General features: G+C 32.5%; 1 long non-coding RNA gene across 2 annotated transcripts; it reads left to right on the forward strand.

Moving 5' to 3' along the window:
- Nucleotides 1-929: 929 nt before the first annotated feature.
- On the forward strand, nucleotides 930-7171 carry LOC145586376 (uncharacterized). Of its 2 annotated transcripts, XR_014100932.1 has the most exons (4): nucleotides 930-1242; nucleotides 1607-1660; nucleotides 2207-2321; nucleotides 6745-7171. It is a non-coding gene; the product is annotated as an uncharacterized LOC145586376 (long non-coding RNA). The 2 variants fall into 2 exon arrangements; XR_014100931.1 differs by lacking the exon at nucleotides 930-1242 and having other exon boundaries at nucleotides 1267-1660.
- Nucleotides 7172-7557: the final 386 nt, after the last annotated feature.

Below are 7557 nucleotides of genomic sequence, written 5' to 3' on the forward strand. Positions count from 1 at the left end.
CCGTTATTAATCAAGTCTAAACATGTATGAACATGTTTTAGGCCTAATTAGTAATCGGAGAAGGATCTAAGATAAATTGGTCTCAAATATGAGTTTGAACTTACTTCATAATTCATTTCATAGTTCATAAACATTTCAACTTTGATCTAACATGAAGAACGGATTTTTGCTACATCATCGCACTTCCTTTCAGGCAAGAGGCAAAAAGTAGGTGTCTACCATTTGCTTGATGATTATTGATAAATTTTTAATATAATTAATTAAAGGAGTTAATGTGTTAGTTGAGTTACGGGGACGTAACTCCTTTTAGAGGTGGTAGAGGGCGACATAGTTTCGCGCATTTGCTTTTCAAGTCATTTTAGAGTCTTTCTTAAGCTACTTGGAGCCCAGAGTCGAGTTTGGATGTACACGAACCAATAATTTAAAATAAATTTTTTATCACTTTTAGCTAAATTTTGGGACGAAACTTCTTTTAAGGGGTAGACTAAAATACGCCGTATTTTTTAAATGTATTTTCTAACTAATTAATTTATTATTATATTCTAAAAAGGGCATTTTAGTAACTTATTTTACTATTTGAATTTTGGAACCACTAGTGGAAAAAATCTCATTTGTAACAGGCTATTTGTAACCGGCAAAGCTTTGCCCGTTACAATTAAGATATTCGTAACGGGCAAAATAATGTCTGTTACGAATACTTATTTATTTGTAACTGGCGAAATAGTGTCCGTTACGAATACGTATTTGTAACAGACAAATTAGTACCCGTTACAAATAAATAAGTATTCGTAACGGACACTATTTTACCTGTTACAAATACTATATTACACGTAACAGGCATAATGTGCCCGATACAAATGCCCAAACCTGGCCCAACTTTTAGAGGAGCCCATTAAGATTTTTATTAGGGTTTCACGGCTTTCACCTAACCGTCATTCACTCCCTCTTTCTCTCCTCTCCTCTCCTCCCCGTCATTCACCTCTTTCTGTAATTTCAAACTCAGTCCTTTTCTCCTCTCCTCCATCAATCTTAGAGAAAAAATAGTTACCTTATGTCGAATTTTAATTGCGAGCTGTCTCCAATTTCACAGCTTCTATTTTCCAACTACTTTGTTTTCATTGTCATTGTCAATGTTGCCTTTGTTGACTACTCTTCCGGCGAAGTCCGATGACATGCTTTCTGAATGGGAGAGAGTTTAACTTTCGATTGATATCGCCTTTGTTCTTAATGATCCTAACCACGGTATTGGCTTTCTATTTTTATTTTGCTTATTTTGTATTTTAATTAGCTTTTGTGTCATATGATTTTTCTAATGTTTGTGGTTTAATTTTCGTTTCAATTTATATTTTTTGGCCGAATTTTCATTTTGAGTAATATTTGTATAATCTAAATTTTTTAGTATTTGTTGTTAAATTTTCATTTGAATAATTGTTTTTTTAGCTAATTTTTCATTTTGAGTCAATTTTGTATGCTCCGAATTTTCTAATGTTTGTTTTAATTGTTGTTTTTTTTTTTTGCTGTTTTTTCATTTTGAGTCAATTTTGTATACTTTGAATTTTCTAATATTTGTTTTTATTGTTATTTAAATTTTTTAATTTGTTATTAGTTTCCTCCTCCATTGCTGCATTTGGAGCCTCCACTCACCTTCTGCTCACCGCCGGTGAGCCGCCATGGTCCACGTCGTCTACCCAACTATAATTTCTCCCTTTTCCCTTTTTTTTATTCTTTTTTTTTTAGTTTTCCATTTTATCTGATTTTTCCGATTAATCTGCTTTGCATTCTCTCTGTTTTTCTCAGATTAGTTGATTTAAACATTTGAAATCACCTGGGTTTTTTTTTATGTGTTTAGTTTTTTTTTAATTTTATTTATTTCGATCTATTTTTGATGCATTATCTCTATTTTTACTTGACTAATTAATTTAAACAGTTGAAATCAACTAGAATACCTTGGTTTTTGTGTTTCAAATCGTTGTTTTTGTTGTACAGTTTGTACATTTTACTTGATTTGTAATTTATGGTTTATCATGTTAGGGTAATGATCTATTTTTATATATGAAATGTTGCAAATCAGTATCTTATGTTGATTTGTTCTTCTAATTATGTTACCTTTTTTCCACTAGTGTTTTATACTACTTATGAGTGTTAGGGGGTCATATTGCTCGTTTTAGTTTTACTCCGTAGTTATAAATTGAATTTCGATTGACAGGGAGAACTGTGGTGAAAAGATGGAGGAGTTTCTGAACAGATGTTTCTACCAATCTAGTCAGTATGATTCTACAGAAAACTTTGTGGAGCTAGACAAAAATCTCAGGCAACATGAGGTATCACTGATTATGTTGTGATATAATTCCTTACATTTCTGAGTTTTCAAAGAGTTTTGTATCCAAATGTAAGCATGGCTTTTAAATACTTGTTTGTTATGCTGATTGATGAGACTGAGTAGTTGTCTGTCCTCGTCGATGACTTATTTGCTGCCCTTGATGGTACATTGTATCTTAATTTTTGAAAAAGTTAACTTGCTAAAAAAAATATGAGCATCATTTAAATTTCAAAATGATTTATTTCATAATTTATACTTGATGTTTGCTTTTGCTTGTAGTATACTATAGATAATTTAGGGACATAATTGTGTACACTGACAAATGTTAGGGACTGCATGATGTGATCTACTGATAATGACATGGATTCTATGTTTAGTCATGTAAGCAATTCTGGTTAGATTCATGTACTTCAGCTTTGTGAATGTCGTTGGCACAACTGCAAAGAAAAACCAAGCACTGGTTGGAATATCTTAAGATTCTAAACATTGTGGTTGATTCGTTTTTTATCTCATGCTATGGTACTAATATTATCTTATGACTTATGGAACCTATTTTATTGTTAATGTAGTGTCCAAACATGAAAAGGATTGATGTGCTAATACTGACATTTGGATTTCTCATGTAAAAGCCTGAAATTTTCATATGGCTAGCAGGTCTCTGTAGAGATTTTACTTGTAATAGTGTAGATTTTTTTTTTTTTGTTTTTGTTTTTAAATAGCCGCCTGCAAGAACCTTGTCAAGAATGTCTATACTATTGTCATGAAGATCACATGTTTAGCCTTTATTTAGACCACAATACCTTCAATAATGTAGGCTAGGGGGATTGCTAATCGACTCTTCTATTTGTCAATTCCACCAAACATCTTCATAGATGCGGTGAGATGTGCAAGTATATCTACATCCTCTGCAAATAGGTGGACCCGGGTCATTGTAGGGAAACATTTTAGTCGAGACTCAGAGTCCTCTGCCGCTTTGACTAGTGGACTTAAGCAGTACTTGAATGAAGATCAGATTTTCAGATGATTGTTTTTTACTGGATTTTAGTGCTTCTCTTACAGTAAAACACAAGTGTGACTCAATGACCGACCTATTGCTTGTTCTGCATACAGGATAAATCATTATCTTGGGAAGGAACTTGTTGAATACTTATCCGTTGTAGATTTGTGCAGTTGTGCTTATCTCACATCACTGCTCGTTAGCTTCTACGTACCTAGCACATCTTCCTATCAAAGAACAGCCTATTATAGTGAGTTGTAAACTCTTAACTCTTGCGTAAGTCTCCTGTTACATATGTTGTATTCATATTATTATACACTGGTTTTCTTACTTGAATTTCCATGTCTATCAATTTTCTTTATATTTTACAATTTATTAAAACACACATTTGTTGTTCATTGTATAATATACCCTTATGGCTTGGTTGTTGCTTTTTATGATTGTTTACTGTAACGCCCTAGTAATTCTCTATTTAAACTTGTGAATAACCTGAAGAAAATCAAAGAGAATTACTAGCGTGCTACCGCCACGTGTTCAAACGTTAAGGCTATATCTGAAATTAGCAGCGGAAATACTAAATCAAATACAAATAAGTTTCAAAACCAATAACCAAAACCAAATTATATCTAACAACTTGGAACCATTAAGGCCCTTATTTAAAACCCTACAAAAGTAGTAAATAAATAAAACCAGAGTTTAAATAAATTCAAACTTATGAAAAGAAATAAACTGCGAACAATAACCAACTCTCCACTAAAAATCCCACCACCTTGATGCAAGTCAAAACTATGCAAACACCTGTGATGAGTCTACTCCCAAATATTACAAGTGTAAACATTGGATCATTACAGGGTCATTGAAAGGCGAAGGTCATGACCAAAGAAAGACACATAAAAAAGCACGCAATCAGCAAAGCTGAGTACATACTAATAATCAATCATCATGCATCATTAAATTATAGACTCAACACACGACTCAATTATCAATTTTATTAAGACTTCACTAGTTAATAGTAGCTAACTCATTTTATTTATTTCATTGGATTAAGCAATAGACAAGGTTGTCCAACCCATGCTCCATTTGTAACATCAATAAAAGAAAACCCCATGCCTCCTTTCGGAAACATCAATAAACATCCAACGACCACGGGCGCGACTTCGTGACCGTAGTTGGATGAAATCTCATCCAACTCCTAGTTTTGAAAAGTATTTGAAATAAGAGACTCGTAGATCATACGACCTCGAGAAAAGTGCACGGCTAATACCCCGTGTACCCCAACCCTTTATTGTCATTACTCTAAATGTGCACCAATCAAGAGTTTTATTGCTCATCCATCTTGCACTTTACGTGATTTACAAATTTAGACTTGGTGATGACTCATATGCAAACAATACAATCAATCCATTATCAATTCAATCAAGTAAAACAATTTTCCAATTTCAATTCTTGATTTATTAGTGACAAGCAACATTTATTATTTATTCCTTTACTACCTCGGTGTATAAACATCTTGAGTGCATAAGGCACCCCAAAACCTTAACCTCGTCTTATAAGACTTAAATTCTTTCTTTACTCATTATGTTTTCATAATCATGAATGAGTAATAAAATCAATCATTTCACCAATCACATACGTTTGCCTCTAAGCGCATCTTGCATAATTAGAGCATAAACAATACTTGCAATATAGAATAGTGCACGTCATACGAAAATTCACAATGTATAACAAAACAATTTAACCCAGTCATCCCAATACATGATACTAAGTTCTCGATCCGTCCTTAAATATGCACCTAAAAGCAAGGTTTTGTAACTCGTACGTACCTTGAATAAACGAATTGGTATGCCAATTTACTATCTACAAATCACCTTCAATAAACTCCTCTCCTAAACCAAACAATAACATCTCAATCAATACCCAATCAATCAAATTTATAGCAATACTTACTTTAAAACCTTCAATATCTAATTAATAAACAACATTAAACCTTCCCTTTAATTAAAATCAAAAGTTTATTTATAGTACTTTAAATTTCCTTTGTGAAAACCTTAAAATACACCTTTTTCATGGAAATTACAGAAAGTTTAAAACTTTATAAAAATCTGAAAATTATTTTAAAACACTTGATTAATCTCTCTTTTAATGGGTAATCAAACCCCTTTCATTAAAATCACAACACTACTACTTTAAATAAAATTCCAGCAATATATATTTGATTAAAACTACTTAAAACATCCCTTAAAACATGTTTTTATACTTAATTAATCATTAGAAATGCAATAGGAACAAAAGCCCCAAATTAATTGATCATAAGAACCCTAAAATACCAATTTAAATAAATTGAAACCCTAGGTTTTAAAATTATAAAATCTGAAAATTATAATCTTATAATCTGAAATTATTAGTTTAAAACATCAAAAACATGATTTTGATACTAAAAATATAATCTTTATACTCCCAAAAAGAAAACCCAAACAATTTAATAATAAACATGACAATAGAACAAAATATAAGGAGGAGGAAGGTGAGGGTGGCCACGGTGGTTCCCTGACGGGCATGGGCGGCGGCAGCGTCGGAATTCGGTGGCAGGGGTGGCAGTCCGAGCAGGCGGCAGGGAGGGCTGCCAGCCTTCCTCACGTAAGGAGGAGGAAAAGAAAAGAAAGAAAGAAAAAAAAAGAAAGAAAGAAAGGAAAAAAAGAAGAAAAATAAAGGAAAAAGAAAAATAAAGGGAAAATAAAGAAATAAAATCAAGAGAAGAGAGTTTACTAACCTTTTAGTGTGGGGAAAAATTTGGAGATTTATGGGGTATTTATAGGAGAGAGAGGGTGGTGTAGGGTAAGTAGTAAGATTGGGCCTCATAAAATTAATGCGCCAATTAAGTAAGTAAAGTGAGGTTGGTTTTGATAGTTTGGACATGAATTATAAAATGAAGGTACATATAATAATTTGTACCAAAATAATTTTCGACCCGAATTAAAAATTGAAACTTTTGAAATTAAATTAGGGGAAAAATACAAATAAAAATTATAAATAAATATAATTTTATTTATAATTTATTTAAAAATATGGGGGATTACATTTATTGTATATTATTCACTGGTTGTGGGGTTTCACTCAAAAGTTGATGGCACTATCTTATTGTTTCAATTGGATGGTAGTTTTGGTAACTGTCTAATGAAATTTCTAATGTTATTTGTCTTAGTCTTTGTAACAACTCTGTACTAACCAGTAACTCATAATATAAGGGAACTATCTATTACTCCTCTTTTATTGGTAATAATATGAATATTATCAAGAAAAATGCTATGCATGATCCAAAAGCTGAAATCTCCGCAATTAACAAAGGTTTGATAATTAGGAGCACCTTAAAAGTTGTAAGTTAGAATTGACTATCTTTAATATTGAATCATTTATGTGAAATCAACAGGAAAACTAAGGTAAACACCAAAGCTCCCAACCGTGGCAGAATCCATTGTTGCATCAGCTGTCCAGTGGATTGGCTCTATATTGATTCAAGAGGCCAATATATTATTCGATGTTGTAGATCAAGTACGGGGCCTTCAGCAAGAGCTTGAACTAATGCAGCGTGTCGGAAGAAAGCTGGATCATGAGATTCGCTTGCTTCATGCATAGTGCCCCAAAGATGTATGAAGTTGGGAAGCATATATATAATATACGATAAGAAGTTGAGAAAATCATTGAAAAGTTAAATAGCTTTGGACTAAGAAGAATCAATGAAGTAGAAGGTTTTTAGTTTTAGTTGTTAGGCGATAATAAATGTATTTTTTTTGCTGATTGTATAAATATGAAGTACTATATTTATCTCAATTAGTTAATAGATAATTGTGCTATAATTATTATGCAAGTTAGCTAATCCAGCACAACATGTGCTAGATTTTTTTAAAAAATTGGGGTACACACTATTTGTAACAGGCAAATTTCATGTCCGTTACAAATAACGGGTTTATTTGTAACGGGAATTTGTAACGGGCAGTTGATATTCCCGTTACAAATAATTCGTTATTCATTTCGGGCACTTGAAATGTCCGTTACGAATAACGGGTTATTTGTAACGGACACTGCCCGTTACAAATAACACAAGCTATCCGTAACGGTGGCATACGTAACGCCCGCTGCCTGTTACGAATAGGCCTTTTTTGCCCGTTACGGATAGCTATTTTACCACTGGTGAACCAAATAGATATTTGAATTTTGGAGCCAAAATGATATTTTAATTTTG

Source organism: Chenopodium album, chromosome 2, assembly GCF_948465745.1.
Source record: "Chenopodium album chromosome 2, dcCheAlbu1.1, whole genome shotgun sequence".
In the NCBI taxonomy this organism is placed as follows: domain Eukaryota; kingdom Viridiplantae; phylum Streptophyta; class Magnoliopsida; order Caryophyllales; family Amaranthaceae; genus Chenopodium; species Chenopodium album.